This window comes from Pelodiscus sinensis, chromosome 1 (assembly GCF_049634645.1).
Source record: "Pelodiscus sinensis isolate JC-2024 chromosome 1, ASM4963464v1, whole genome shotgun sequence".
Lineage (NCBI taxonomy): Eukaryota > Metazoa > Chordata > Testudines > Trionychidae > Pelodiscus > Pelodiscus sinensis.
In genome coordinates this window covers 149,742,746-149,765,187 of record NC_134711.1, presented here as the reverse complement: position 1 = coordinate 149,765,187, position 22,442 = coordinate 149,742,746, and the positions used below count along the sequence as shown (strand labels likewise).

General features: G+C 44.2%; 1 protein-coding gene and 1 long non-coding RNA gene across 10 annotated transcripts in view; one reads left to right on the top strand and one right to left on the bottom strand.

Moving 5' to 3' along the window:
* ST3GAL6 (ST3 beta-galactoside alpha-2,3-sialyltransferase 6) overlaps positions 1 to 21,433 on the bottom strand; it is a 96,527-nt gene extending 75,094 nt beyond the window's left edge. For 2 of the 9 annotated variants that reach the window (XM_075907174.1, XM_075907193.1), the window contains exon 1: positions 6,678 to 6,834. The gene's annotated coding sequence lies outside the window, so the exon portion shown is untranslated. Of the gene's footprint in view, positions 1 to 6,677; positions 6,836 to 6,974; positions 7,121 to 21,414 lie in introns of those variants that run through there. The other 7 variants (XM_075907198.1, XM_075907207.1, XM_075907166.1 and 4 more) reach the window with 6 other exon arrangements.
* On the top strand, positions 7,211 to 13,169 carry LOC142819516 (uncharacterized). Its single transcript, XR_012897440.1, has 2 exons — positions 7,211 to 7,351; positions 9,792 to 13,169. It is a non-coding gene; the product is annotated as an uncharacterized LOC142819516 (long non-coding RNA).
* Positions 21,434 to 22,442: the final 1,009 nt, after the last annotated feature.

The following is a 22,442-nucleotide window of genomic DNA, read 5'->3' as shown; positions in this document are numbered from 1 at the left end:
ATGTTCCATCTACAGCTGGAACTTGGGCTCTTGGACCTTCCCCCTCACCGGGACACAGGGCATGGACTCCAGATCACAGCCAAACAAATACAGTGCAGTTTCACAGCCCTGCAGCCTGAGCCAATTGACGTGGGGGTTAATTGCTGTGTACACATACCTTGTATTTCCTAACCAGGTTCTCTCTCTGGACCCTGCTCAGGGGCCCAGCCCTTCTAATTCACTTCAGGCTAGTTGAGGTGTAATAAAGAAAATGTATTAACGTTTGTAAAATGTTGTAAAGATAATGTATAATGTTTGTGAAGTGTTCAGATACTATAGCGATGCGGGGGGGGGGGGGAGATCATGTAAACAGACAGATAGAAAACAGAAAATTTAAATGACCTTTTCTGGCTGCTGAAAAGAGAAGTGTTCTCTCTCTTTCCCTCCTCCTGGGTGCAGACCTTCTTGGGAGGGACTAGAAATTTCCTGTTTCGAAATTAGTTAGAATTCTGCAGACACTGAAAGTCTTAGCACTCCATTTAATGTTTTCTACTGGTTAAGGGTGAACAGATAAGTTATACTAAACTTGCTTTGAAACAATCTGTTTCTAAATCAAGAATGCTCTTTTACAAGAGCCTCGCTTTATTTTTATTGCCAGTTTATAATAGCTCACATTAGTCCTGATTCTCAATTATCCCATTCTTGAATCTGGGGCACAATGTGGAAAAAGGGGCTTCTTTGAATTCTTCATATTCTGGGCCCATGCAAAGGTAAATTAAATTAGAGTAACCTCAGGGCTGCTTTTTCTTATGCTGAGCTGCTCAGAGCCCAGTTCGGATCATGGGAAGCAGAGAATATCCATAGCACAATGTGCTCCAGCTACATCTTCTGCAGGTGGGGGCAGAAGCAATGTAAAGTCCTTATGCCAGCTGTTCACCAGCAAGAGAGCCAAAGCATAAGGCCTTGATGTAAGAAAGACTCAGGCCTACTATCCATACTAGATAACCTTTGTCTAAAACCAAAATATTAACCATTCATTCACTCTGATCTGCCTAAAAATATCAACTTTGAAGGGAATTAAAGATGTGTCCTTATTTTTAGATGGCAGATACGTACCCAGCAGGAGTCATATGGTTAAGTACTTCTCTGCACTAAGGCCTTAAGTATTACATAAGCACAACAGGAGTGATACTGCTATTCAAAAAGCTTGTTCAACATTGTCCTTACACATACCACACCAGTAACCTCACACTATCCATATGTTTTCACGGAACACTACAAATTCATGTTGCCCTGCACGCATCTATTTGTACTGCAGATTATTGTTGTGTGAATAAATCAAGGTGTGCTGAGATACAAATTAGAGAATCACAGAGCAAAAGCAGTTTAATTCCAGTACTTAAGAGTGAGCTGAAAAGAAAGGAATTAAATTCTTGTGTTTTTTTGGGGGGCCGGGGGTGCGTGCATGTATGTTTTCTTCATGTATAAAGAAGGACTGATTGATAGGCTTTTCTGGGGAAAGAAAAAAAAGGGGGTTGTGTTTGTTCTTAAACATTAGAAATGGTACCACCTTTACTCTTTGAAGAGGATGAATAAAAGAAGAATTAGTAGGCTTTTGACACCACAGAAAACAGAAATGGAACAAGTGGAGTGAAATAATGGCTTTAAATCTGATTAATTAGAACTTTAAAACCTATAACTTGAACAATGAAAATATATTAATCAGTTCTACTTCCTGCTTTTTCTTCACTAGCTTTATGCACATATGATAGGAGAATGTTTACATTCACACTCAGCACTGTTTTCATTGATTAGTATTCCTTAGAAGTCAGGAAAATACTTCTGGTTAGAGAGAAGACAGGAATCGTTGAGGTGGTAGGTAATTTCTGTTGCTGTTGTTTAGCAGAGGAAGGATATTTTACCCAGGGAATTCCACAAATTTCCTTAGAGCAATATTTCTCAAACTGGGTATCCCAACCAGTGTTCCCTCTAAGCTGCACAAGTGCCAAAGAGTCAATCAAGCATCAAACACCTGATTAATAGAACGGCATGTATCTGGAGACTTGTATTCAGGTACCCTTCCAGTACCCACACTACTCTGCAGCCACATTGCTCCTATCCTCTGCTTTGGAGCCTCTAGCCAGCTGCTCCCAAAACCCTCCTGCTTGTTATGAAGAGCAAGGTGGGGGGGGCATAGGGAGTGCTGATGTTATGGTGCCCCTACCAATCCATGTATCCGAATCTTTGCAGAGCCAAGGAGGGAAGACAGCTCAGGAGTTAAGATGCGGCTGCTGTGGTCTGAATGAGCCTTCAGACTAGTAAATTCCTTTCTGCTTAAACAGACTACGGATGTTAAGGACTAGTCTACTAGTCAACTAACCAATAAGCAAATTGGCTAGTCGACTAGTTGCTTCCCTCACCCACCATGCTGCCTCTATCAGATAGCAATAGCAAAGGGGGGAGAAAAGAGGGTACTTCAAAGCGGCAGCACCGCTTGGAGTCCGGGATCAGCTCCGGTGTTACAAAGGGGCAGTGCCGCCCTATCGACTAATCAAATAGTCAATGCAAATATGCATCTGGAAAAAGGGGTAAGCAGTGAGGTGGTAAAGTTTGCGGATGATACCAAACTGTTTAGGATAGTCAAGACAGAAGCAGACTGTGAGGGACTCCAAGCAGATCTCACCAAACTGAGTGATTGGGCAACAAAATGGCAAATGAAATCTAATGTAGATAAGTGTAAAGTAATGCACATCAGGAAAAATAACCCCAACTATACGTACAGTATGATGGGGGCTAATTTGGCTACGACAAATCAGGAAAGAGATCTTGGAGTTATCGTGGACAGTTCCCTGAGAACTTCCACGCAGTGTGCAGCCGCGGTCAAAAAGGCAAATAGGATGCTAGGAATTATGAAGAAAGGGATAGAAAATAAGACCCAGAATATCTTACTGCCCCTGTATAAAACAATGGCACGCCCACATCTTGAATACTGTGCACAGATGTGGTCTCCTCACCTCAAAAAAGACATTTTGGCCTTGGAAAGGGTTCAGAAAAGGGCAACTAAAATTATTAGGGGTTTGGAACGGGTCCCATATGAGGAGAGGTTAAAGACACTGGGACTTTTCAGTTTAGAAAAGAGGAGACGGAGGGGGGATATGATAGAGGTATATAAAATCATGAGTGGTGTGGAGAGAGTGCATAAAGAAAAGTTATTTATTAGTTTCTTAAATAGAAGAACTAGAGGACACCAAATGAAATTAATGGGTAGCAGGTTTAAAACTAATAAAAGAAAGTTCTTCTTCACACAGCTTGTAGTCAACCTGTGGAACTCCTTGCCAGAGAAGGCTGTGAAGACTAGGACTATAATAGAGTTTAAAGAGAAGCTAGATAATTTCATGGAGGTTAGGTCCATAAAAGGCTATTAGCCAGGGGATAAAATGGTGTCCATGGCCTTTGTTTGTCAGAGGCTGGAGAGGGATGGCAGGAGACAAATCGCTTGATCATTGTCTTTGGTCCACCCTCTCTGGGGCACCTGGTGCTGGCCACTGTCGGCAGACAGGGTACTGGGCTAGATGGACCTTTGGTCTGGCCCAGTACAGCCATTCTTATGTTCTTAGTCAATTACACGATACTTAACATCCTTAAAACAGACCATAGACTTTTCCAGGAGCCAGCATGCACATACTTTAACACTCACCCCATAACACATACAGCCGGTCCCTGAATTGTGAACGGTTGACTTCCAACCGTCCGCAATTATGACCAAAGCAGTCATAAATGGTGGACCCCGAGTTACGAACACAATCCGTGCTTATGAACAGCGCGGTCGCATGTAACTCTATGGGGTCCAACTTACGAACAAACCGAGTTACAACCAATTGTTTGGTCCGTAACCAGTTCGTAAGTCGGGAAGAGGCTGTACTTATGTTGTTGCTACTTCTTGGTGCAGCTATTTTAGATTTTTGACTGATCTATGCATTTCAAGATTGTATCTCCTATGCTTAAAATTTAATTCTTTGAGCAGTCAAATCTAAAATGACTAACCTGTCCTAGCTGGAGTTATTATCCCTATGGTAACTTTTTAAAAAAAATGTACGTCTAGAGTTTGTGTTTCCACTGGTGACACCCATCTGTAACATTACCTCGCTATTGATACGCATAACAAAACTAATTCCATGCATGGATGGAAAAAATTGGAGGGAACATTGATCCAAAAGGTTAGTGGCAAGGCTGCTGTAGAAGCTGAAAGAACACCTTGGTCTAAAGACAGCACTGCTGCAGAGCATCACACAGTGTTCCCTGTAAGCTGAGCATTTGGGTGGCCACCCAGGAGAAATTCAAATGCCACCCAGCTGATTAGCACTGCTGCAGAGCATCACACAGTGTTCCCTGTAAGCTAAGCATTTGGGTGGCCACCCAGGAGAAATTCAAATGCCACCCAGCTGATTAGCACTGCTGCAAAGCATCACACAGTGTTCCCTGTAAGCTAAGCATTTGGGTGGTCACCCAGGAGAAATTCAAATGCCACCCAGCTGATTAGCAGAGTCGATAGCCCACAGTCAGCTGTATGTGTTTCTATTGGTAGTGCACATTTGCTCATGCCTCAGTACACATAACATTTATTCCGTCCATGGATGGAAAATATTAGAGGGAACATTAGTAGCATGATCTGGTTAATTAGCTCTGTAGTGATCTGCACTAATGCCACAAAAGCTATGTCTAGTACCAAGAAGAGTGTGGGGAACCATCACAGTGTGAAATATTTTCAAAGAGGGTCACAGAAAAAAAATTGAGAACCCCTACTGTAAAGTATGTGAACATTTTTGAGAGATCTCTTGTTAAAGTTTTGGCACATGAACACTAAAAAAGGGTATGAAGTGCTATTTTGACTTTATAGTGTACAAAGAAGGAAAAAAGCACATCCCTAATGTTTGTACTCTCTTTGGAATCACATTTAGTTGCAAGTAAGAAATCTAATAGAAATGCTGTATAAGTTTTCCAGGGTGAAACATATATATCTTTGGTTACTATTTGCATGCAGTTTGGCTACAATGCAACTCTGTGTCAGTACAGAAAAAAATCTCATCCCAATGCTAAGATCTTGAATGTTCAGCCAACTAAGCTGTTTCTCTAATGGCTTTGTAACCATGTAAATAGACAAATATTTTTATGCATTACACATGTGATGGGGAGTGAACGAGAGACAAAATATTAAGAAATTAGGATTTCATTTTATAATTTGGCTACCAAATTTCAGATTGATACAGGGCCCAGTTCAGTCCCCATTAAAATCAATGGAAAGACTTCCAGTGACTTCCGTGACTTTTGGTTCAGGCCTGCAATTGGGTAGACTCTCCCTTGTTTTGGTAGAAATTTGCCTGAATAAAGACTGCATGATTGGCTACATATTTTTAAAATAACTATAATCTGAATATTGACTGTCAAAACCAAAATACACTGTTCAAATAACACTCTGCAGAGCCACCAAATAACTGCACACACACAGAAATATTCTTAGACTTTTTTCAGCACCCAAAAAATGTAACCGGATTTGCATAATACTTAAATAGCCATCAAAATATTACCTGTAAATTACTGTTTGTTTTAAAATACACTTGGTGTTAACTACATTTTAGTACATGAAAAAGAAAAACTTTGGCTTCTTTTAATACTTTTATTAACAAGGTGCACTCAAGTGCTGTGTCTATAATCAGTTTCCTGCATCTGCGTGCTCATTTCCGAACAGAAACAAGAGGAAAAACTTTAAAAAAAAACACACACACACAACGAATAGTCTTGCAGCACTAGAGACTAAAAAAACTCGCAGATCGGGTCATGAGCTTTGGGCACAACCCATTTGCTTACAAACGAGAGACAGGAAAACTTTTTTTAAAAGGTTCTTAACGAGATGGTAACGACAGCCAGGTGCAGTATCCAGCAAAATCTTTCACCCCTTTTTAAAATGGTTTTCGGGTTGACACGGTCTTGTCTTTTCCCTTTTGAAGGCACCTACCTGTCTTGCACATGGCTTTAACCCCCAACTTCCAGTCTGATGAGCTGGAAGCTGAGGGCCTGGATTTAACAGCGTGGAAAGCCTGATGTTATACGGAACGATATACAGAGCGGGCCAGCAGGCGGGAGGGGACATGCCCGTACTAACGAAAGCCCACGAAGCGGCTTTAACGCCCGGAGGCTGCTCCTGACCCGCTTCACAAAAACAGGCGAGGGCTGCGGCGCCTCTGCATCGCCTGCTCCCAGAAAGCAGAGGAGACCAGGCAACACCTCCCGAGCGCTCGCTGCGCTGCGGGACCCGGGCTCGAGCTGCTCGGCAGCAGCCGTGAGGAGGGTTTGGCTAGGGGAACAAGCGCGAGCCTCCCCCTTCCCTGCAGCTCCGAGCGCGGCGCTAGCAGCCCCACGCCACCCCCCTGGCTTCGGTTCCTCCTGCGCCGCGTTCACAGGAGAACCGAATTCGCGCCGCGGAGGGAGGGAGGGAGAGGGGCCGGTGTAGCGAGCAAGCGGCACACGGCTCCTGCGGCCCGTCCCGCGCCTTCCTCTCCGCTCCCCTCGCCTCCGCAGCGCGCCCGAGAGCCCGGCCGCGACCCCGCCACCAGGCCGTGACGAGGGGGCGCCCTCTGCCTGGCCCAGCCCCAGGCGCTTCCCTTCCCCCGGGGCCGCCGCCAGCGCGGCGCGTTACTCACTGTGGCGCTGCCCGGCGCGGGGCTTCGCTCCCCCAGGCTGCGGCGCAGAGACGCGCGGACTGGGGGCTAACTGGGGCAGGCCGCCCCCGGCATGCTGGGAGTGGGGGGGGGCAAAGCGGTGGGGGGCTGCGCCGCTTCCCACTGCCTCGGATGCAGCAGGAGACGTCGTCCAAGGGGTGGGGGGGGGGGGGGCGCAGAGGTAGAATCCGCCTCCTGCCAGATGTTGCGGCGCCAGCTGCTGCCGCGGGGCAGCTCTTCCGCTAGGTAAAAGGCAGCCGAGCCGGGGGAGTCTCTTACACACGCGCGCTCCCCTCCCGCCGGCGGCCCCTCGACTGAGAGCCTCGCTGCGGCCGCACGACCCCGCCCTTCGCTCCACACGCTCGCAGCTGTTCACTGGCAAGATTAGCCGGGAGGGAAGTGGCCGCGGGGAGGGGGTCCCATGGCTTGGAGCAGCGCGCCGCAGAGGTCAATCGCCTTGGAAAAAAGGCAGCCAGCGGATGTGGCGTAATCGAGGCCCCTATTCGAGTCTAAACATGAAGCGGAGAGTCCGGCTATCAGGCAGGGACGGGATACTTTCCACTCCACCCGCGTCTGCTGGGGGAAGAGATTAGCTTTCTGACCTGGAAAAGCGCTGTCTGGGAGCGCCAAAGCCTGTCTCTGAATCCCCCTAAGAGGTCGGTCTAATGAAAAGATATCCCCTCGCTCGCCTCCTCTCTTTAACAGGGTCGGAGACACAGCCAAGAGGCACGCTTAGCGGTGCGCACAGGATCTCATTCGCAGCAGCTACAGTAAAATGGGTTCGTTGGATTAAAATCCAGCTCCATGACAGAAGGGATCTGCTTTGAAATGAATGTCCCGGCTTACCTATTTCAAGACTCACTCGCAGGATGTTGTAAAAATGATAAAGCTAAACAAGAAAAAAGGTCCTCCACCTTCCTAGGTTATCTATTCCCGGGTGCTGAGAAAAGTTCTGAAGCCAAGATTTATGGCATCCTGAAAGCATGTCTGGGTAATTTAATTGAGAAATAGAGGTGGGGAGAGACAAAGTACGAGATAGTGTCAATTAACTTTCTTTCCAGGAAATCACCATCCTTTAAAAACTATTCTACCTTCAGAATAGTAATAGAAATGTAGCCGTGTTAGTCTGGTGTAGCTGAAGCAAAATACAGGACTATGTAGCACTTTAAAGACTAACCTTCAGTGATAAGTCAGAGAATTCTGGTCTATGGCCTGACAGCAGGCTCAAGATTCAGTGCCACTGAAATCTAATTCCATCTTTGACAGTGATTCCCTTTATGACCCAGGGCAACTCAGTTAACTCCGGTCTGTTTCCCTATCTGTACAATGGAGACAATACTTTTCTCACAAAGTGTTTGTAAAACTGGTTAAGTTTCTACAAAGCTTTTCAATTGTAAAATGGAAGAAATAATAGCCAGAACAACTCCATACATACTGATGTACCTGTGAATAGCTAATACATTTTATACTTATCTCAGTGGGCCAAGGTTATGCAATATTTCAGTCCCTTGTCATCGCTAATCAAGGGCCTTGTGCTGTTTGAAGGGCTTTATAATGAGAAACAGCCATAAACCTAATTAAATAATCAGATGGACATGCAAATTAATGTTAATTTATAAAGGCCTCCAAGAAAGTGATTGTCCGATTCATTTTTCTAGTCCAAAGCAATGAACAATTCAGTTATTTTAAATATGCTAATAGAAAAATGTACACTTTTTATCCTTGTACAAATTCAATAGTTCTTTGTGCTCTTTCTTAGAGTAGTATATTGATATATCAACACTAATTGTTATGCTTTTAGATATGCGGTAATAGATCCTATATATTCATTCTACTATAAGGTAAATCCCTGCATGTTTGCCTGACTATTGAAGCTTGATTTATGTCTCTAAAAATACTTATAGGCTACATCTACAGTGCAGGCTTCTTGCACGAGAATGGCTGTTCTTGTGCAAAAACTTGCAGAGCATCTACACTGCACATTTGTTCTTGATCAAGTAAATTTACAGTACAGCGTCGGAAAACAGGGCTTCTTCCAGAAGAGTTATTCCTCTCTCCACGAGGAATAAGCCCTCTTGTGCAGGAGCTCTTCCACAAGAAGGCAGTGTAGACAGGCAACATGAATTTCTTGCGCAAGAAAGCCCTATGGCTAAAATGGCCATCAGCTTTCTTGCACAAGAGAGCATCCACACTGCCTTGGACACTCTTGCGCAAAAGCACATGGCAGTGTGGACACACTCTTGTGGAAGACCTTTTCCACAAGAACTCTTGCGCAAAACAGTTCTTGCACAAGAAGCCTGCAGTGTAGATGTAATCATACAGTCTCAGATGCTGAGAGGAGCACAGACTGTCTGTGATGCGGGCAAGGAGCCTTCCTGTTTGAAAAAAACCCAAGAGTGTTATAAAGAAGTCTGGTGGAAGGAAAATAGATTACAACTGAGTGCAGAGGGGATGCTGATTCTTAGAGTTGTGGAGAGTTGAGGCTTTAGATTACAGATATGTTAGCCTATAAAGTGCTACCAGACAATTTGTTGTTCTTTAAGTTTATTCTGCACACACTAGCTTGGCTACCCCCTGAAGCTTCCAAATCACCAATCAAGTTATCTAAATCTTGCTAATGTCCTCCACAAATACCTATTCTTCTCCTGATCTGATCTGTGTAGAGTTGAGGGATTTTTCTTATCACCTACCACTAAAGAAGAGGTTTATCTTTAAATCATCACAAGTTACAGAACGGAGTTGTCAATGTTATAAAACTCCCAACTGTTTAGTATTCAAGTGCCCAGCTTTGGACATGACACAGGGGTGGGGCTGATCTTGTTAGATTTTACAAATAATGGCAATAGGAAGCGCATTACTCATCCAGGTGCAGATGTGCCTAGATTTATACCTTCCGGCTGATGTTTCTTTTGAAGTCTTTAACTTAAAAACCTGTAGGAGAAGGGTATGCAGCTGAATAAGTGAAAAGTTGCTCCTCCTATTCCCTTCTAATGAATACATTTTTATTTCCATCCTTAAATCACCTCTTGTTACAATTCTTTCTTCTTATCTGTTAAGTGAATCTGCTAAAAGATACTTTTTCTTTCTTTCCTGCAGGCCTTTCCTTGGGAACCACCACATAGCATTTAGCTGCCTTTAGTCTGGTGCAAACAACATACGACCCTTCTGCTCATCAGTGATTTCCTAACCTGGGACCAGCCCAAATTTCTAGGCTTTTACAGTTGAAAAGCCCAACTGTCAAATCAGTGAGGTGAGAGAAAGCTACGGGAGCTAAACCCCACCCACAGGGGCACAACTAGAGGTATGCAAGACATGCTACTTATGCCTGCCCACAGTCACAGGGGGGGCCCAATCCAGAAAAGCCCACTCAACTGCAGCTGCTCCCAGAGCTCTCCTGCAGACGGCCTTGTTAAGAAGCAGGCAGGTGAAAGGGGCTGGCTGGGGGTTTGTGCATACAGACACACGGCAGCCCAGGGCTGCCTCAGCCCCTAAACACCCCACACCTTTTAAGGAGGTGGGGGGAGGCTGTAGCTGCATGTAGCCAGAACTCACCCCATACCTCCCAGCCCTGACCCCCCCAGTCTTCTGCCCTGATTCTTGCACCCCCACATCTTCCCTGCCCTGAGCCCTCTATCCCCAGCCCCTGCCCTTATTCCTAAAACCCCCACCTCTCCCAGCCATGACCCCACATTCCCTGCCCTTATTCCTGAACCCTCCACATCCCCCCTGCCCTGACCCCCTTCAGCTCCATGTCATTATTCCTAAACCCCCAAACCTCCCTGCCCTGGCTCCCCATTCACAGCCCACTGCCCTGATAACTGCACCCACCACATCTTATGTCCTCTATCAGAAGCCCCCTGCTCTTATTCCTGAATCCCCCAAACTCCCCTGCCCTGCCCCCTCCCCTCAGCCCTGATTCCTGCACTCCCACATCCCCTCTGCCCCGAGCCCCCTGCCCTTATTCCTGAAACCCCCCCCCCCCCCCATGCTCTAACCCTCTGCTATGAATCTCACACACACACACACAAATTCCACCTCACATTTACATTTCTTACAAGTGTTGTATGGCAACCCCCAATTGCCTGCCTTAGTGTTCCTCCCCAGGGGTGTGATACATCAGTACCTGTAAGAAACTTAAGTTACTTTTCATCCCTGTAAAATACTAGCTGCAATTAAAACTACACAAACTTATTTAATTTCTCTTTAATACACTGAGAAGATGGGTAAAACAATTAATATTGGCAAAGTGGTAATGCCCAAGAAGTGAGCAGTGAGAAGGGGCGGGCAAAGTCATATCTTGCATTCCCTCTCCCCCCCCCCCCCCCAGCACAGCTAGTTGCACCCCTGAGACAGCAGGGGCAGGATTTCCCCCCAAATGCCTTATTGTCCCTTTTTGGATCTATAACATGCTCCTAGTTTCCAAAAAGTCACATTAAACAACAAATGAATGAGATCAGCAAGATCTGGCAACTGTTGGAGGAACTATTTCTAAAGTTGCTGCTGGCAGCTGAACATAAACACACCCTTAGCCTAAAAATTCCCAAGAAAGCAAGTCAGCAGTTTCATGAATCCTGCTAAATATCCCCTGAACAAGAGGGCAGCCATCTACAGCTGACTGACACAGCTAGAAGGAATACTTAAAAATGATAAGTAAAGCACTGGGCAAGCAATGACGTGGATACAGTAAAGCAATTTGGCAGAGATCACCTGCAGTATTGGTTTAATACCTGATATATACGACTTGTAGCTCTTACGGCCAATTTAGCCTTATTTTAGTAAGCAATCATGCTAGTAAGAGACTGTCCTGTTCCTGTAAGACACTGGCTTAAGCAAGCTAGCACAAGAAAAGCACGGGCCAATGATATTTGGCATAGAAAAAGTGACCCAACAGTCACCTAGATTTTGAGGGGCTGGGAATGAGATAAAAGCTAACATAAAATGAGACAAGGCAACCACAAGAATACCAATAGAAATGTAGCCGTGTTAGTCTGGGGTAGTTGAAGCAAAATGCAGGACAATGTAGCACTTTAAAGACTAACAAGATGGTTTATTAGATGATGAGCTTTCGTGGGCCAGACCCACTTCCTCAGATCAAATAGTGGAAGAAAGTAGTCACAACCATATATACCAAAGGATACAATTAAAAAAAAGTGAACAAATATGAAAAGGACAAATCACATTGCAGAACAGGAGGGGTATGCGGGGGGGGGGGGGGAAGGAAGGAAGGTAAGTGTCTGTGAATTGATGATATTAGAGGTAGGGAGAGTGGGATGTTTGTGAGTTAATGGTATTAGAGGTGATAATTGGGGAAATTATCTTGGTAATGGGTGAGATAGTTCAAATGTTTGTTAAGTCCTTGTTGGAAAGTGTCGAATTTTAACATGAATGACAGTTCAGAGGATTCCCTTTCAAGTGCAGATGTAAAAGGTCTTTGTAGCAGAATGCAGGTGGTTAAGTCATTGAGAGAGTGTCCTTTCTGGTTAAAATGGCAAGAAACTGTTTTTTCTTTGTGATCTTGTCTGATATCTGTTTTGTGGGCATTAATCCTTTGGCGAAGTGTCTGAGATGTTTGTCCAATGTACATAGCAGACGGACACTTTCGGCACATGATAGCGTAGATTATATTTCTGGATGCGCAGGAATATGTGTTCTTGATCTTATAACTCACTTGGTTAGGTCCAATAATGGTGTCAGCAGAATGAATATGTGGACAAAGCTGGCAACGGGGTTTGTTGCAAGGGAAGGTACCAGGGTTGGTATTAGTGTGGTATGTCCTGTGGTGGTTGGTAAGAATCATCTTGAGGTTAGGTGGTTGTCTATAGGAGACTATGGGTCTGTCTCCCAGAGCCTCTTTGAGTATGGTATCCTGTTCCAATATAGGCTGTAGTTTATTGATAATGTGTTGGACAGGTTTAAGTTGGGGGTTGTAGGTGATGACAAGTGGTGTTCTATTGTTGGTTTTCTTGGGTCTGTCTTGAAGTAGATGGTTTCTAGGTATTCGTCTGGCTCTTTCAATTTGCTTTTTTATTTCTCTGGGTGGGTAGTTGAGATTTATAAATGCTTGGTAGAGATCCTGAAGCTTCTGGTCTCTGTCAGTGGGATTAGAGCAGATGCGGTTGTATCGAAGGGCTTGGCTATAGACGATGGATCGTGTGGTGTGTTCTGGATGGGAGCTGGATGCAAGAATACCAGGCTGGGATATTTTAGAAAAGGCTCATTGGCAGGTGTCTTATCACAAACTTTCTTTAGCAGTAAAGTAACAAGTCAACAGGGCTTTCCATCATCACCTTTCAAGGCCCCAAATACTATTTGAAAATCAAGGTGGTTCTGGAGGGTAGTAACGAACGAGTTCCTCTGAAATTAAAGGTGTCAGTGCCCCAACAGTTGTCAGTGAGTTCAAATGGACAACCATCCAGTCAAGTGGCCACTCTTTGACAGGAGAGTATGGGTTTGCAACAAAACAAAAAAAAAGAAGAAGAAGAAAAAGAAGAAATCTATGTTTTGACAAAGTAGAGGCTTGATGTTCCTGTCAACACAGAGTTTCTGTCTCCTGAACATCGACTGGAGATTATTCTTGTGCCAAAGAAAGATCTATAAGAGGAGACAAGAGACACCTCAAGTCACCTCTCCCTTTCTCTCTATCAATGGCATAAACAACACGAAGAAAAAAGGAAGCAGCATTGGAATTGGGGGGGGGGGGGCGGGGAGTAGACCCTGACAGAAAGTAAGATAATTGGAATGGATGGTGAGACAGACCTTACCTTTGTATTGAATTCATGTGACTTAAGTATGAGTTGCATTTTATCTTTTTATTTCTTTGGAATCCATTCTGACTTGTATGCCTCATTACTTCTAATCCTTTACCATCCATCCTTCTGTAGTTAATACACTTGTTTCATTTTCTAAACCAACATCTTTGGATTGACATGTTTGGGAAATGCCAACAGGAATTTTGCATAACATTTTCTATACATAAAATGACGGACTTTGTATGAGATTGTATTATCCAGAATTCTTCTGGACAGTACAGGACACACATTTCTGGGGGAAAGTCTAAGGCTGGGAGTTTGTTGGAGTTGACCTGAAATGTAATTCAAGAGTGGCTGGCTACAGTACTAATAAAATATAACTGGAAGTGATTTACGTACTGGAGTCTGTGTCTGAGCTGGCCAAAGAATGGTAAACAGCAGATTGGAGAATTATGGGACACCACTGTCTATCAGTCCCTGAAAAATGTCACAGTGGAACCAGAAGTAAAAGGACCAAATTATTTTGAAGGATAGTAAGCTTAACTAGTGGACAAAATAATGACGAGGAAGAACCATATCGCCCACTTCTCTTTCTGAACTTTTTTGCATGTAATGTTTTAGGTTTCTAAAAGCAAACTGAAAATCAGAGATTCCATCATACGGAACTACACTAGTACCCTTATTGGACATCAGCAACATTAGAACTTCTAGATCCACCCACCCAGGCCTCTGCCTTATTGCCCTCGGTGTAGACCTGCCACTGGAAGAGATAAGAGACACTTTGTCAGTGAGTGTGGCAGATATTTGCTGAAGCAGAGAAAGAGTGAGCTTCAGGAATCTTTGATTCAATTCTGGGTTTTAGAGGGGAGCATGATCTAGTGGACACAGACCTTTCTGTCCCTTCTTCCAAAAAAACCCAATCACACCTTTCCCAGTCCTGTCTCTTCCTCTTCAGCTTCTCATCTGAGCTTTCCCAACCCCAGAAATCTCCTCATGCTAGATCTAGGCTCCCTTTCCAGCCAGTCCCAGTGTTTTCCTCCAGGCTTCCAAACTGAGGCCCCACTTTTCCCCCCTCCACCACCATCCCCACCCCCACCTCACCCACTCTCTTCTCTGTTTCCTTTCCCAGACAGTCACAGCCCCACCAGCTGACTGTCATATCATCTCAATTCTTCCTGCCCCCATTCCATTCTCTCCCCTCCCTGGCTCTTCACTCCTGGTGCCACTGCATCCCACATTGGGAGCAGCAACTGGAGGGAAAAGGGCGCTCAGCCCCAACAGCCCTGGGCAAGAACATGCTCAGGATAGATAGAATTTAGCTGCCAAATTCCCCCCATTCTCTGTAGAACAAGCCTGAACTCAGATTTTTCAAAGGCTTAACCTGTCCAGCAAATCTGGGTGTTTTCCTTCCCCAGAAGGAATGGGAAAAAGTATCTTTCTGACACCAGGGCAATCCCTCTGCCAAATTTCAAGCCCTTGCTTCAAAGCACAGAGGTATGGGAGCTTCTCAAAAAGAGGTTGCAAGATTTTTTTAAATTTTTATTTAAAATATGAGCAGAGTAGCCCCTAATTTTGTTCTTGGAAATGGCTGAACCATTTTTGTTGACACTTAAAATATTCTGTCAGAGGCAGCCATCTGCTCTGGGAAATTTTAGAAAGACAGTTTAAAGTTTAGCAACTGAAAGCAGTTTCTTATAATGAAAAGTGTAAGGCAGCCTTTACTATAGGCAGCTCTACCAGATCCACTGATAATTGTTGCTAAATTAGTGCCTATACTAATTTCTTAGTAAACTAATTGTCTTACTTAGCCTGTGCCTTACCTAATAGGGCTATTCCTTTACAAACCACAGACTCTTTTCTGGATATTCTGAAGTGTTGTGGTAAATCTGTTCATTTAAGTCTGGGGTGAGGAACCTTTTTGGGTTGGGGGCCACTGATCCACAGAAAAATCAGTCGGGGGCTGCACACAAGTGAAAAGCAAAACAAAAAAAATCCTGACGTGGCTCTAGACCAAGAAGGAGAAAGACACTCCCCCACCTTCTCCTTGCACATGGCGCAAGTTAGCAGATTTGTGTGCTCCAGCCCTGCAGGGAAGTGGCAGGGGGCTCGAGTACCAATATGGGCTCCCCAATGCTGGGTGGGGAACCCTGAGCTTTGAGGGCTGGATCTAAGCAAGCCAGGGACCGCATCCGGCCCCTGGGCCTTAGATCCCCCCTTTAGGCTGACATAGGACTTTATTAACCAGGCTTGAGTGCCTGCTGCCTCCTAACACATCTCAACTCTGATTGTTGAAATCCATATTTGCATTCCCCTGACAATCAGTAGACAAGAGTTTCTGCTAATAGAAATCCATGTAGGGCCCAGTCCTATTGTCACATAAGTGAATGTAACTGTCATTCATTTAAGTGGGTGCAATGTCCATGTAGGTGAACACAGAATTAAGTATAGAGCCAAATTCTACTCATATTCACATGCTAGTATAAATGCAAAGTAATTCCTCTGTCTTGTGAAGGTACTCTGTTTTTACACCAGTTTGAGCAGAATTTGGATTATAAATTTTTACTACAGCTTCCTCCATAATCTCTGCAAACACAGTTAGTCATTACAATACTTCATTTCATCTTTATCTAACATTCAATTACCGGTGTCTCTTTTATAAACTCTCAAAAGAAGCTTTATGTGACTAATTTATGCTGGCAGTATACTCTTCCCTGTGTCAAGCTACACTCACCCAGTATTACTTAATATATCCTTATTGCCATAAAACAAATACCCTGCTGCATTTACATAAGGTGTGCCAAATCTTAATCGCTGTGTACACTTCGTATTCCTGCTAACACTTCCACTGTATGTGTTCCCACTAATAGTTTTCTTTGGAAGGGACTCTGTTATTGTTTTACCAGAATCAATGATTCAACAGTGCTGATGATAACAGCTTCCTGAAGTCGCATAATTCTTTATCATACAGCTTTAGAAAGCATGACTTACACAATACATAACAGGAATTACTTTGCATACCACTGAAGAGCAGCCACTTCAAGAGCAGAATGCAACAACTGTTTAAGTAACACTATACCACAATTTAGGCTAGGATGTGAATATCACACCCTATTGGAATTATAGGAGGAATTTGGCTAGGTAGGATGGCAAAACTACCATGCCAACAAAGAATCCTGGGCATGGATGGACTGGACCTTGAAGCACAAATATGTGAGTAGATAGAGAATGGAATGTCTATCTAGACATGACCAGGTTATTTTCTTTGTTTTGTTGTTGGGTTAAACTTCTCTGTGCTAAGTCATGTGCCCCCCCTCCCATACACTGTACTTTAAGTTGTATCCAAGGGATGGAATTTCTCTGTGTTTTTAAATTGTTCTTTTCTCGGTTGCTTTAAAACACCTGGCCACCAAGTGTGCTTTATCAAATATATCTTTTTGTTTTGTTAAAAAAAATCACTTTTTTTGAGGCTGTGATTTGATTCTTGCATCCTGGAAGGTAATAGTGAGTTGCAGCCAATGGCAGCCACGAAGCTCCATGGCTGCAGAGCCAATAGGTAAACAAACCAGAGCAGCCCAGTGGCTTCTTTCTCAGAGTGGGTCCGTGGACCACATTGAGAAACACTGCTTGATGTGGAAAATCAAGATTATATAAAATGAGAAATATGAGGGTTACAAGGTACTTCTCCAAGGTACAGACCATCATAGTGAGTCTTGTGTTACCTAGGCTGTGTCTAGACTGGCCAGTTTTTCCGGAAAATCAGCCGCTTTTCCGGAAAAACTTGCCAGCTGTCTACACTGGCCGCTTGAATTTCCGCAAAAGCACTGACTTCAGAAAAACACTTTTTGCGGAAATACTATGCTGCTCCCGTTCAGGCAAAAGTCCCTTTTGCACAAAAGTTTTGTGCAAAAGGACCAGTGTAGACAGCTGAGATTTGTTTTCCACAAAAAATCCCTGATCGCGAAAATGGCGATCGGAGCGTTTTTGCGGAAAAGCGCGTCTAGATTGGCACGATTGCTTTTCCGCAAAAAGTGCTTTTCCGGAAAAGCGTCCGTGCCAATCTAGACGCTTTTTTCCGAAAATGCTTTTAACGGAAAACTTTTTCGTTAAAAGCATTTCCGGAAAATCATGCCAGTCTAGACGTAGCCCTGTTGTTTTTCTTAAACCGCAACTCCTGAATTGTAGCAATTTCATAAGAATCTCAAATTTCAATTTATAAGCAAAAAGACATGTCTTGTCCTTGTGGTTGCAGTACAGAGGTTGACAATGTGAACCCTATTGGTTCCACTAAATGAGAAGGCAAATAAAAATAATCTAAACGTGGGTTATTTTTTTTAAAATTCATGATTTTTAAATTTAATCCCGATTTTTTATTTTTTATTTTTTTGCTTGGGCTGACTCATGGCTATGCAATGCCTGAATTTTGGGCAATATTTGATACAGAAGGAATGAAACAAACTGAGTTCTCACTCTAATAACCGCAAGTATCAAAGGAGCCATTGCGGAGAAACTAAGGCTGTGTCCAGACTCAGGTTTTTTTTTGAAAAAAGTAGCCTTTTTTCGAAAAAACTTCACCTGCGTCTAGACTGCAGCCGCGTTCTTTCGAAATTAAATCAAAAGAACGCGGCTTTTCTTTCGACGGCGGTAAACCTCATTTCACGAGGAAGAACGCCTTCTTTCGAAAGTGCTTCTTTCGAAAGAAGGCGTTCTTGAATGTAAATAGGGCTTCTTCGAAAGAGAGCATCCAGACTCACTGGGTGCTTTCTTTCGAAAAAGCAGCTTGCTCTTTCGAAAGTTCCGCGTGCAGTCTAGACGCTCTCTTTCGAAAGAGGCTTGCAGTCTAGACATAGCCTAAATGATTTCTTTGCTTCAGTCTTCACGGCTGAGGACGTTGGGGAGATTCCTGAATCTGCACCGTCCTATGTGGGTAATGAATCTGAGAAACTGTCCCAGATTGAAGTGTCATTAGAGGAGGTTTTGGAACAAATAGAAAAACTTAATGTTAACAAATCTCCGGGACTGGATGGCATTCATTCAAGGGTTCTAAAAGAACTCAAATGGGAAATTGCTGAGCTATTATCTGTGGTTTGTAACCTATCCTTTAAATCGGCTTCCGTACCTAATGAATGGAAGGTAGCCAACGTGACACCAATACTTAAAAAGGGCTGTAGAGGCGATCCTGGCAATTACAGACCAGTAAGTCTAACTTCAGTACCGGGCAAATTAGTCGAAACAATCGTAAAGAATAAAATTGTGAAGCATGTAGAAGAACATAAATTGTTGGACAAAAGTCAACATGGTTTCTGTAAGGGGAAATCCTGTCTTACTAATCTGTTAGAGTTCTTTGAAGGGGTTAACAAACATGCGGGCAAGGGGGATCCAGTAGATATAGTATACTTAGATTTTCAGAAAGCCTTTGACAAGGTCCCTCACAAAAGGCTCTTGTGTAAATTACATGGCCATGGGATAAGAGGGAAGGTCCTTTCTTGGATTGAGAACTGGTTAAAAGACAGGAAACAAAGGGTAGGAATAAATGGTAAATTTTCAGATTGGAGAGGGGTAACTAGTGGTGTACCCCAAGGGTCAGTCCTGGGACCAATCCTTTTCAACTTATTCATAAATGATCTGGAGAAAGGCGTAAGCAGTGAGGTAGTAAAGTTTGCAGATGATACAAAACTGTTTAGGATAGTCAAGACAGAAGCAGACTGTGAGGGACTCCAAAAAGATCTCACCAAACTGAGTGATTGGGCAACAAAATGGCAAATGAAATTTAATGTGGATAAGTGTAAAGTAATGCACATCAGGAAAAATAACCCCAACTATACGTACAGTATGATGGGGGCTAATTTGGCTACAACAAATCAGGAAAGAGATCTTGGAGTTATCGTGGACAGTTCTCTGAAAACTTCCACACAGTGTGCAGAGGCAGTCAAAAAGGCAAATAGGATGCTAGGAATTATTAGGAAAGAGATAGAAAATAAGACCCAGAATATCTTACTGCCCCTGTATAAAACTATGGTACGCCCACATCTTGAATACTGTGTACAGATGTGGTCTCCTCACCTCAAAAAAGATATTTTGGCCTTGGAAAGGGTTCAGAAAAGGGCAACTAAAATGATTAGGGGTTTGGAACGGGTCCCATATGAGGAGAGGTTAAAGCGACTGGGACTTTTCAGTTTAGAAAAGAGGAGACTGAGGGGGGATATGATAGAGGTCTATAAAATCATGAGTGGTGTGGAGAGAGTGCATAAAGAAAAGTTCTTCATTAGTTACCTAAATAGAAGAACTAGAGGACACCAAATGAAATTAATGGGGAGCAGGTTTAAAACTAATAAAAGGAAGTTCTTCTTCACACAGCGTGTAATCAACCTGTGGAACTCCTTGCCAGAGGAGGCGGTGAAGGCTAGGACTATAATAGAGTTTAAAGAGAAGCTAGATAATTTCATGGAGGTTAGGTCCATAAAAGGCTATTAGCCAGGGGATAAAATGGTGTCCTTGGCCTCTGTTTGTCAGAGGCTGGAGAGGGATGGCAGGAGACAAATTGCTTGATCGTTGTCTTCGGTCCACCCTCTCTGGGGTACCTGGTGCTGGCCACTGTCGGTAGACAGGATACTGGGCTAGATGGACCTTTGGTCTGACCCAGTACGGCCGTTCTTATGTTCTTATGTTCTTATGAGGAGAGGCAACAATAGCATGGGCGGTGAGTATAAGAGGTAAGGGAAGGCATTGCCTTTCCAAACTGCCAGGCATGGCCCTGCCCATACTCCGCCCGTTGCTTCAACATGGCTGCAGGTCTTCAGCCATGCTGAGGCTGGGACCACTTGCCACCTGCCCTCCCTGTGCTCCGAGGCAGGAGAAGCTGGGACTGCATGTTGCCTTCCCTTCCTGTGGTCTGGGGCTGGGGAAATGGGACCATCCGCCTCCGACCCTCCCCATGTTCTGGGTAGGCTCATGTGGGGGACCAGAGACTTGCCCTTGCATTGGGGGGGTGGCTGGCGTGGAAGCTGGAATCCTGCCCCTGCGGTGGGGACACTTGGCTCCAGCAAGGGGCAGGGGGGCCTTGGGTGGAAGAGGCGGGGTTGGCAGTTGCCTCACCCAGCCCTAGGTTCACCCACCGCCCATGAGCTTCTCTTTTCTCCCATTCCCACTTCCTCTGAGCCTTCCCAAACCTTAAGAGTCTTGACATAACTATAGAAAGAGTTATGCCTCTAGGGGTAGGGGACAACCCAGGAGTTTTCTAAAGACCGTATCAAATGCCTTACTAAAGTCTAAATATACCACTTTCCCCTTATCCACAAGGCTTGTTACCCTGTTAAAGAAAGTTATCAGGTTGGTCTGATGCAATTTGTTGCAGAAATGCCGCACGGACCCCAGGATCAGCTGGGGAGTGACCCTGGGCTCCATGAAGCGCTGCCCCTTTGAACGCCGCCTTGGTATTTCAAAGGGGCAGCGCTGCACAGCTGATCCCCGGCTCAGCTGTGGGGCGCTGCCCCTGTGGACGCCGCCTCATTTCAAAGTGGCAGCGCTGCACAGCTGATCCTGGGCTCAGCTGTGCAGTGCTGCCGCTCTGAAGTACCCCCTCTCTCCCGCCCCCCTTTGCTGCCTCTATCTGAGGGGGGGAAATCGACTAGTCGACTGACTATTTGATAAGCATTTGCTTATTGGATAGTCGACTAGTCCTTAACATCCTTACTTATGAACCCCCATCTTCTGCACTTGAAGTGCCAGAGTGCCAACCTTGACAATACACTCCAATCAGAGATGGGGGCCTGATTCATGAAATTTCCCCCTCCTGTTATATATAATAATAATGCTTATCGCTGAAGTCAAATGGAACTTTTTAGAGTTTTGAGATGTTGTGATTTAGCACCTCTCCTCCTCCATGTTTCTCTCGGAGGGAAATGGAGGAACTTCCAAGATGGAGCCTGTACTTTCTGCTACTTTCTACCCACAGATATGTATAGGCTGCTTACCTCATGGCAGGTCTTCCTGAGATGAAGTTTGAGGCCTGGCGCAGAGGACTTTTTCAAAAGATATTCTGTTCCCTCTGCAGGATTTTCTAGGGGTTGTCTAGGTGGCCGACTTCCTACTAAATAAAAAGTGTGTTGTTTACCAGGGTGAACTATTCTTCTTATTCCCAGTTCCTTATTCACTGTTCTCACTTCCTTATTCCAATAGGCAAAGTTTCTTTTTAAAAAGAAACCTAAACAAGACAATTTAAGTTTAAATATTTAGAAATCTCACCAATATTAGATTGAATTTCTTCACACAGTGCACAGCCAACCTGTGCAATGCCTTGCCAAATGGATGTTACAAAGGCCAAAAGCATAACTGGGTTGAAAAAAGAATAAGATAAGCTCACGGGGGCAATTAGCCAAAGTGGTCAGGGTTGCAATCCTGGGTGTCTCTAGCCTCTGGTTGCCGGATGCTGGGACTGGACAACATTGGATGGGTCTCTTGATAATTATCCTATTCTGATCATTCCCTTGGTGATCAAATGAACCCCCTTATTCACAGCCTAGAGACTACAGTAATAATGTTTGTGTAAAATATGCCTTTCAACAAATCGTTTGAAAGATAACTCAGTGGCCAATATTATCACAGTGAAGTATATGTAGTTGAGTAGAACTGGCCAAGCAGGCCTGTCTGAAGAAAATACACATCCCTTTAAATTTGCATAGATGTGTTAAAGAGTCCTCAGACAGTGAAAGTAGAGGAAACAGAGGCAAAAGAAATGTTTTATTTCTGCCTTCACCACTGAAAATAAAGCATGAAGTCTCCTTCCTTCAGCAGATTCCATGGTTCCTTGTATTCAGCTGGAAAGATCTTTATCTAGGGGTCATGCTCAGGACATTTCAACGGATAACTTTCTTCCTACCCATCTCTCTCTTTTCACCTAAGATGACAAAAGAAGCAGCTGTTGGGACTACAGGAACCCAACCTTGGAGAATTCTACCTTGGGCCAAGTCTAATGTGTTAAGCTTAGAAAGCATTTTATCTA